The sequence below is a fragment of the Morone saxatilis genome, unplaced genomic scaffold (assembly GCF_004916995.1).
Source record: "Morone saxatilis isolate NCDOM2014 unplaced genomic scaffold, NCSU_SB_2.0 Contig7, whole genome shotgun sequence".
Lineage (NCBI taxonomy): Eukaryota > Metazoa > Chordata > Actinopteri > Moronidae > Morone > Morone saxatilis.
This window is the reverse complement of record NW_023340246.1, coordinates 13,557,606-13,568,181: the sequence shown is the minus strand read 5'-3', so window position 1 is coordinate 13,568,181 and position 10,576 is coordinate 13,557,606. Positions and strand designations below refer to the sequence as shown.

General features: G+C 41.7%; 1 long non-coding RNA gene across 1 annotated transcript in view; it reads right to left on the bottom strand.

Annotated features, from left to right (window-relative positions):
• Nucleotides 1-1,381: 1,381 nt before the first annotated feature.
• The window catches only part of LOC118340881, a 40,888-nt gene continuing 31,693 nt past the window's right edge, over nt 1,382-10,576 (bottom strand). Inside the window, exon 3 of the long non-coding RNA XR_004797393.1 lies at nt 1,382-1,455. This is a non-coding gene — a long non-coding RNA (uncharacterized LOC118340881). The remainder of the gene's footprint in view (nt 1,456-10,576) is intronic.

The window sequence follows — 10,576 nt, the reverse complement described above, 5'->3', positions numbered from 1 at the left end:
ATCACAGCACAGAGACAGCTCTGCTTAAAGTTAATAACAAACTAATTGCTTCTGACAATGGACAAGGACCCGGATGATGAAGAATGTTGCATCACATTATATTTTTTCACACCCAAGTCATCTTTCCCAGGCTCAGTGGCATTAGTGTCTCACTTCTCAGTTGGTTTAAACTTTCCAGACAGTCACATTCAAACTTCACTGAATATAAACTATACGCAAAAAGTTTGAAAGCAGGAATTACAATTCACACAAACACACACACACCAGCAATGACTGCTCTGGCCCAAAAACAAACATTTTAAACAAAATACAGGTATTCTGAACCTCTCTTGTGTCAAAATAAAATAGTAGTGGCCCAGTGTTCTTAAGTACTACACAGCCATCTGAAAGCCAAACAGCTTTTCATCTCAGCTTGTCTGAGTGTAGATGACGAAATGGCAGGCCAAGACACAGAGGGAAGATAAGGGGGAAAAAAATAAATCAAACATTATTCTCTTTGAAAGCTTCCAAGCAGTCAAATGTGTTGGAGCTTTCAGCTCAGAGCCTTTCAAAGTGAAATTGTAATTGTGCGGAAAGATAAACGTGTGTTGCTGTTTTTTCTCCCTCAGCAGAGCTCGGCAGTGGGGTGGGGTCTCCTCTCTGGCTCACTGAAATGTGAAAGGGGCTTTTTGGGAGCTCTGAAGTCTGCCGGTGTTGTCTTCTTCTCTCGTGTGTGAAATTGCGAAGGCGTTCTACGGCATACACTCCACTATCCCCAGCTATCACAGAATGGCAATGGAGGCAGTGGGAGGAGATGAGCAGAGTGATGAGAGAGGGGTGTGTGTGTGTGTGTGTGTGTGTGTGTGTGTGTGTGTGTGTGTGTGTGTGTGTGTGTGTGTTTAATATGGAAATATACTACTAGTAAGGTTCTAGGTACCATAAAGGGTTTCGTTTAAATGAATAAGATATGAAAAAATTTACGCTTTAAAAAAGCATCGCCGTTAATACTGAACAGTGAGCCTAAAGAAAGGCTGAATGCTGTTGTCATACATTTTCATTTCAAATGCCTCAACAACAACTTGTAATGGCCAGAGGCAAAGTCTGCTCAGTGCTGCAGTCGAGACTATAGCCTTAACTGTGAAGTCATCCATATTACCGCTCTGTTTCACACCTCTGTTTTAGCAGCAGTTCTTAACTGTCTCATTAGTCAAACAGATGTTTTTGAAGCACTGAGTCACAAATATGGAACATCTCATTTCCATATTTGTGACTCATTTCTTTATGACTCCATTGACACTTGTATTAGTTATATTGTGACTCTTGATTTAATGAGATCCTCTTTCTTGCATTTCAGCAAAGCTAGCATATGCACATGGTTTATAAAAATGTAAAATATTCTCACCTGGCCTTGATGTAAAAAAAAAGACGACTCTCCTTTGACTGTAGGTGTCTGGATCTCTTGTACTCCCAAATCACCTGACAAATGACAAGGACAAAGAAGAAAGAAGTTAAATATTGTCAATTCATCAACCTCAGACTGTGTCATTTTGGCTAAATAAAGTTTATTATGTTCAGAATAATAAAGGAATGTGATGATGCAGCAATATATTTCAAATACCTCGAGTGAGTGAAGGGCCAGATTTGCATTCGAAAAAAACAATGTCACTGCAAATGATAAAATCTTTAACAATAAAGTGTGGATGGCATCTTCTTCTAATTTCTTTCCATTATAGTCTTTTTCTATGTCTAATCACGTTAAGTAGTAGTTAGTATGTGGTGCTGTTGAATTGTATTGTTTTATACGGACAGATATTCTTAATATTTTGTCCACCCTATTTTTATCAATGAGGGCAGACTAAATTCCTGGAAAACAGACTCCCATTTTTTCTTGCTAAGTTGTTAGCTTGAGAATGTAGAATGAAGTTTTCCACACTTTTATGTGATACATGTCAGTGAACATGTTAACACACTGCCCAAACAGCCCTTACTCCATCCCACTGGATCAACAGCTATGACGATTTCTATGCAGAGCAGAAGCGATATGAGTGATGGGAAATGGAGGAGGGGGACAGGATGGATATTTAGAGGAGTGAGGGACTAAGGATAAGTGCCACTTAGGGTTCCAGGTCCACAGTGTGCTACAATGACACAAATAGCTATGGCCTTCTTACATCCACTGTGTGCAAGCTTGTGTGTGTTTCCACTGTAACCCACAGCAACACAGTTACCAGTGCATTGAGAATATGCAGGAAGAGGCAGTTCGCCTCAACATCACGTGTATGATTACCTCTTCTGCTCAGCGATGCAGTTTAATCAAAGCCACAAACCACCCCAGAAAGAAAACAATACCTGTTTACCCCTCGCACACATAAACACTTCCTTGCCTTCCCCCTACTGTGTTTCAGGCGTCCAACCCTCAGTTTCCCCTCGTCTCTACGTTCATGGTGCAATGGGATACGTTTCACTCTATTATACATCGAGATGCCTTTATCGAGTGAAAACAAATAAATCGATGAAGAATACACATGAATGTTAATTAGCAAATACAGTATTAATTCACAAGAAACGTACAACAGTTTGACACAATAACAAGATTAATCCAGTACAATAAGCATGCATTATAAACTACCTTTGTGGATCTTAAATCTCATCTTTTGTTGATGTAAAGCGTTTTGTTATTGTACTGTTTTCTATAACAGAGACACCGTTCCTGTTATTTTGGCAATGCCAGTTCAATCACTGTTAAAATAAACTTTAAAGTACTGCTATATACAAACAAATCCCATATGAACTACTGAACTACTGTGCTCTTCATCATCACGCTTTACACCATTCGTGCACAGTGGTATCTGGGTCGCGTGAGGTCTGATGAATCAGGTCCACCCATACAGCCAACTGCACTTGTGACGTGCTGATTTATTATTTATGGAAAGCAGAGAGGATTTTGGGAGGGTGGGGGTTGGTCGGTTGGTTGGTAGATAGATAGATTTTCCCTGCAGGGCTGTTTTTTTATAGACTGGTAATAGTGACGTAACTACGTTATCTCACAGTAATCTATAAGATCTTTGAGTTATGCGTGTTTGAGATGTCACTTTTCTGTTTCACTTTTAGCCAACAACATATTCACATGGAGGGCTGTGAGCATTAAGTATTTTACTGCTCAGATACAGAACAAACATGTTCCACTAGTGACTGTAAGGTTCTTTTGAATCAAACAGACATTATATTGTTTTGGCTTCTGCAGCCCTATTTTACAGTATGTGATTTGTGCACAAGGTGCAGGTTCAGTTTATACTGTTAAGATGGTAGGATATTGTTCCATGCACATTTTTTTGTTCCATGTCATTCTGCTGGGGGAACCCCATAAAATAACAAGCACATTTTGCTCAAGCTGTCCACCCATCCATAAGACAGACAGGTGGCTGCTAAATGGACTGATGAGGCACAACATACGTTCAAACACTTCCTGTACCACAAATTTTGTGTGCATAAAATGTCAGTTCCAACCTCCACGCACGCGACCTCTATAAATAAAGGTCAAAATCTTGATCTCACTGGTCTGATTTTCCAAAACATTTGACTGTAGGATGACTTTTATACAATGTTCTGGTCTAAGCAATACTATAATTGGCTGAACTGGAGAGGTATTAAGATCAATTTTTTAAACATCGAAAAGCCACAACTGCTGCTCTGCTTGTCTAATTTGAATCAAACTGCAGGTATAAAGCATCTCATTACTAAAGCGAGGAGTGACTGTTTCTTGTTGCCTGCTGCTGTTTAATATGTTTTGTTTGTTTTGATTTTAGGAAAAAATCTGTGGAGCTAAACAAAGGTTGTTGTTTTTGCTTTGCACTTCATTGAATGACTTGTCAAACAGTTTGTCTGGATTTTCTATTGCAGTTAAGAGTATGTGGTGTTCTTGTTTTCTACATGTTAAGCCACAGTGCCCATCATTGCTGTTGCCACATACACACTTCCTGTCTTCAATCCCACTGATGTCTTCATAAACAGACAGCCATACAGATCACTGCTGTTAACTCTGAGTCAAGTGTAATGGATATTTACATATGAAAATACCAATGATTATTACAGTAGCTTAAAGTAAACCCAACCCAAAATAGGCACAAATTTAGTAGCAAAAAGCTAATGGGCTAATCTTTGCAGTGCTCGCCTGACAAACACGTCTCTTTTTCAGAAAACACCTTGGCACTTGCTGACATTTACTTACTTGGTCTCACACCTTGTTAACTCTTGGGTCTCTCCAGAAGACAATAAATAAGTAAACAGTGAAGAACACACACATGCACTCAGACACACACAGACTGAACAAGGGTCCTCCTAAATGAAAGGTTCCAATCCATTTGCTATAGCCCTTCAGTGCCTAAAAATAAGCAACTGAAACTAACCAAGCCGCAGGCACCATCTTTAAAGAATACATTTCAGGCTCCTCATTCAGAGATTTGGCAGAAGGTGTGTGTGTGTGTGTGGAGGGGAGGTGGTCCAATCCGAGGTGAAGTAAGGATTGAATTGGGGTGTTGTGTGTGTGTGTGTGTGTGGGTGTTGGGTGGTGTGTGTGTGTGGGAAGACTAGGCAAAAAAGATAGCCAGATACTGAAATTAAAAAAAAAAAAAAGGGAGTTGAGCATTAGTTCGGGCCACGTGCTAACACCAGGTGTACCTGTCAATTAGTTATTCACATTTGAAGCTAAATTAAAACCAACAAAGATCAGAAGCAGAAATTTCTAAGCACAGCTAACATCATTTTCATCATGCCAAGCTCAGAAATTCTTCACAAAATGCTCAGCCCTCGCCAAGGTTATATATAAGTAGCCAGCCAAGACAGAGGCCAAGGGGGTAGCTATTAAATGTCAGCTGACATACAAAATAGCCCCGGGGGGGGATTCTCTGAATTACAATTAAGACGTTTTGTGCATCAATGCTAAACTATCTCAACAGCAGAATTGCAAGCGTGTTTAAAAAAGTGATTACTTTCTCCCACCCTTCTTGTCAGTGCTTTTGTATCTGTATTGCATAGCTGCGAAGCTGACCTCTGCCAGTGAGGTGGCAGTGTTAAAAATAAAAACAATAATCGGTGAAATTAATGGCTTCATATGAGCACTGCTCAACCCCATTTTCTGGTTTAATCCATTCTAATCACATTAATAGAGCAAACATGTCATAAAAATATTTAAAACACATTCGAGGCAAATGCTCGTCAGCTTCACTCAGACAGCACGCAATGGAGCCACCTGCGTCCTCTGCAAGAGCCACCTCCGCACCACCACCAAGAGCCCTCTAATCTGTGGCCAATCAGATGACGCTAAACAGCCCATTTCGTTGGTTGAACTGGGCCACCAGTACACGCCTCCCCTCCTCATCTTCAACATACCACTGCAGACCCCAACAAACATGCTGGCGATGGTAGCCCAAAAGCAGACGCAGCCAGGTGAGGGTGACAAATTAACAGAGTGGTGACCATAATAGGAGAAAAGAACTGCGGTGTAATTAGCCATGTTGGCCCTTGGGGGCTGATGTACTGGTGAGAGAGCAAAGAAAGGAATGAAGACGAGTTGTGCTTGAGAGGAGAGAGATGGGAGGAAAGAGATACACAGCGGTAAGCATGAGAAATTAAGTTAATTACAAGTGTAGGAGAGGTTTAAGGAAGGAACGGTTCTTGGAAGGGCAGGAGAAAACCAGGAAGCAAACACAACTGGGATCGAGGAATACAGAAACGTGAGGGGGCAAACCAAACCCCAGCCCTGTCATCAAAATAAAAGATAAATTATATTCTGGTAAACGCGAAGCAGGAACTTTGTCGTACTCACAGATTATAATGACCCATTGATGCATCACAAAATACTGGTACAACAAAAGTTGCAGAAATGAAGAATGTTTTTTTTTAAAAGGGCCATGGAGAAACAGAAATCATAGACGATAATTACACGGTTTCCGGCAGCAGTTTCATCTCAGCATGTCTCACTAGCTCCGGTTTCAATTCCTGTACTGCCAAAGCTTCGTTTTTATACACTGGTAACACAGGGTATATTTTCCAGTCATATTGAAAGTCCACAGGGGAGTAAATTAAGATGTTTACTGTTACCTATTGGCCTCACAGCACAGGGGTAAATTATTTCAGTCACAGGGGGAGAAAAGCAATGGACTACAGGCTATGAGGAAAAAGAGGCTGCAGATTTCCAAAATGGCGCAGCTCTCCCGGTGGGCAACATGATAAGAGCCTTGCCCAGTAAGGAGAGAGTAGGAATGATGAACTGAGCAGTCAGCTCACTCTTTATGCTATATTGAAGACAGTATAGCCTGGATTAGACGACAGATACTCCACTCCGTAGGAGAAATAAAACATTGACAAATAAGGAAGGGAAATGTGGATGAAGCCCACAAAGAGGATTCTACAGTTCCCACCTGCTTTCTCAATGCTTAACAGTGCATCCACATAAGACGGGGTTAAAATTAGAAGGCTGCTCAAATCTTTTTCTCTCCATTTCAGGTCTCTGACCGATACTACCAAGCATTTCTCACCCAAAGACTGAGCTTTTCTCAAGCCGTTTTGAGAAAAGTGGATGATCTTAAAATAACAACTGAAAAACAAAATCAATCTGTGTTTTGCTTTTGCAAAACAATTAAATGCAAGCCTTCTCCAGTGAGGTTGGGGGCTGGCTGATCTTTCATTAATCTTTAACTTTTTCAGAATCTGTCTTTTTAACAGGACAATATAACTGATCACACAGCACAGGTGTTCCTTGTCTGAACAGAACATTAGAATCATATGTAAAGGACTACACAATATTCGCTGAATTCCAGCCGGCGGGTTACATTGCTGATCAGAGGGTGATTCACAGAGAGCAGGGGTGGGGATTGAAACACGGTTTAAAGGGCTGAAAACCTGCCAGCAACGTAAACTGACCTCGTCTGATTGCCGTGTCTAGTCACAGTTGCGTTGCATCGGCAAGCAAAGTACACTTTCGTCCTCTCTATTTTTCTCTGATCCCTATTTAAATGGTACTAGATAAGACTGATCACACAGCTGTTGTCATAAACCGTATTTATGTTGATTTTGTCAGATGCGTCACCATTTCTCGTCCTCCCCTTACCAGGATGTTGGCTCGTAATGAGCAGTTTTGTCACAACATCACATTAAAAAGAAAAAACACCTTTTGGACCAAAATTTCGGTTACAAGATATGGACTGCAACATGGATCATTTTTCCAATCAGAGAGGGGAAGTTAAAAATAAAGTTAAGTGGCTGTTTTGTTACTTTGGCAATAAGTTTATTGGATAAAAGTTAAAACTTAGAGGTGGGCTGTAATGGTGCAGTGCGATATATGCTGTTGCCCTTCAAACACAGGGCAGTGCCAGTCTTGCTTCACGCTAAGGACAGCGCAGTTCACATTCCAACAGGAAACACATCTGAAGCCACTTCCTGCCTCCTCTCCTGGTGAGAAGTGACAGGGTCAGACTGAGATCAGCGTTGCAGGCCATCACACTCCAAGGGATAGACAGTCCTGGGTTTTGATTTTCAAGACACTCCAATCACAAAACCAGGACGGAAAACGCCACCTACGCGAATAAATTTTCTGCCCAAATCTCAGCTCTAAGTAAACAACACATTCATCTACTTAAGTGTTAGCGCTGTGTTAACACTGACTTGCCTGGTTTTATAGGACTACCTGCAGGTGACGACGTATTAGCATACATTATACTAGTGCAAGGAGAGCTTACAGTTACAGGCAGCCCTCATAGCACGATGTTAAATCAAGGTTTTTGCGGATGTCCGGTTGTGCTGGCTGCCAACATTTCCATGCCACCGGTGTGGTTTTTATTACCTGGGATGTTTGGCTGTACCACTGTTAGACAGCTTACTCTGCTCATGTTTGCATTAACTCAAGCTTTCCCTCAGTGTGTATTATTTCGCTTTTACAAGCTCTTTGGAATGTGCGATTTAACAGTTAAGATATAGATAAAGGATCTCCTATTACACTTTCACAAGCCTCTAATAATAGCACAAATGAAACCAAAAGGTTGAAAGGATTTCTTCTTTTCCCTGCTCAACATTCAATTGATATAGACTCCTGAAATATCAAAATGATGTATAGAACATCTGTACGACACCGACACTCTAGGTGTATCTCCTCCAAACAATGCCAACACTGCTGATACTACATTCAACTATAGCCGCTCACTTTCAAACATGAAATAAGCACCCCATCGTCTCAATTCAGGCATTTTCTGTCAAAATAAAGGGTTGTATAAACATGTATTTTAAAAAGGCGAGAGCAAATAATAGTGTCACACAATTAATCAAAATATTATCAAGAATGGAAATATGCCAAGTGTAATATCCGAAATCGCCAGAAGCTGGCAATTTTTTGATACGTTAAAATGTGTTGACACAACAGCATCTTCACTACAATACCTAAAGAATATCACAGCTGCTGGCAGAAGGATACCCAGAAGAAACCATGGATCGTGCAGGCAATCTAGGATAGATTGACAGCGCCCTCATTAAGGAAATACCAACTGTGGTTTTTACAGACTGATTTCATGAGATCCAGCCAATAACCAACTAAATTTGGTGGGGTTGTGTATAATAAATGTATGTATCCTTAGTGTCCCTATGCATCCAGAAAATTCCTCAAAACCTTCTGGAGGGAAAAGAAACCTGCACAGGATCATCTGGTACAAAACCACTCCCCAAATAAGCAACTCTGTCATATGTTAGCCAGGTTATTCATGGGGGATGGGAAAGAATGTAGCCAATCAATTTTTGGGAGCTTGAAAAAATCACGTACTAATTGGAACTTAGAAGAGCCTAAAACAAAACTATGCACATTTTACCTTTCTGTTCAAAGCTTCATCTCAACTTCTGGGTCTCTCATGCAGCATCTATTTTCATTAAGATAGCAAGGTCCGTAGGTGGTGGTTTCCATGAAGATGTCAGATCTGACTCCCCAAGACTAACACCCATTTATGAGATTAATACACGTGGGCAGCGCTAATGACCCATAACCGATTGGCTCTGAGGCGACTGTTCAAGGGACATTTTCCTACACCATTCCTAAATAAAAACCCTTCTGGCAGTAAGGAATAAATTGCGAGGTTTGGTATCGGGAGCTTCCTGGTGACACGGTAGGCAGGTTCAGTTTGTGCCAACTTATAGGGATGGGAAAAGGGATGAAGCAGGATTAAGGCGGGCTCAACAAGGAATAGACTATGAGGACCGTGGTATGATCTGCATGTGGGTACTGGAGAGACACACGCTCATTTGTGGGCCTACAGCAAGTGTATTAGGAGCCTTGGTAACGATGAAGTGGGCACAGACTAGATCAAGTGGCAGGAGAGGATCGCAAGATAGCGAATGTGATAGGAGAGATTAACTGGAAGTGACGAAGACTTCGCTCCTCACTGCATAGCTGTCGAGAGCATGTGGGAGGAATGAGATGCCTGGACCTGAAATTTGGCAGGCAAGGAGTAGATGGATGACAGGAAGGTAGAGTGAGTGACGTCAGCTCCACCTCAAGTCAATATTCCCCTCACTCTTGTTCTTTCCGATCATCCATCCTTCCCTATCCCATCGTCACTCATATAAAAACACAGCTGATCGAGAGACCCGCTACTTCGGGTAACGCCACTCCCCTCGCATAATGATGCAAGTCTCAAAGAAGGGCAGTAGTAAGCAGGTGTTCACTAACCTGGAAAAACACAGCACAAAGCACACAGCGGACATGGAGTGCAGCGTGTGTCCCTATAGGAGACGTTTTCCATCTCCAGCGACATTTTTAACTGGACCTGCTCTTGTACAAGACCGCTCCCGAATTAGAGGATCTGTACCAGCACTGGTACCAGTCCACATAAAAAAGTTCCCGCATTACACCCCGTAACGCGAATCGGGCGATACACTTTGCGTGAGAAAGCAAGGTTGGCAATAGACAGCAGAGAGAACGTCGTGCACCCTGGAGGCACCGGTATGCGATGCCATTGATGCGATAAGACAAAAAATCTCATTTATTCCTATGGATACAAAAGTTGATAACAAGGGACCAGTGTCGGTAGAATTTAGTGTGGCGATCTAGCTTGAATTGTGGCGGATGTGCAAGCCAATTGAATACATTCACTGGCCACTATCCTACCATACAGATGAAACCAAACACCTCACTGGGCCAGCGCTGGTTTCCATATTCAACTGCGAGGGATGGAGATTTTAACGATCCTGTCAGGTTTCTCTTTATGTTGTAGGGTCGTAACTGGGTTGTCGAGCCTGGTGCTTGTTGTACAAGTGTGTGTGTTGTGTTTTCTGGAATTTCTCAAACTGTATATCAGTAATTTGGATGTAACATCGTTCTTGATAAAAACAGATCTCAGATGGTAAATTACGTTCTCTGTTTATGTGACTGTGCGGCGAAGGTGCTGTGTGATTCTTTTGACGCCGGTGTTTGATGTTGAGGCGTAAAGAACGTCAAACTTTTTGCCCTCTGTTTCAGCTCGTCTCGGACTAGAACTGGTCCGTTATTTTTGCACTTTTTCTTTATTAGTCGGAAAGTTCAGATGTCTTGTTCTCTATGGACACGGTTACGAGATTTTGG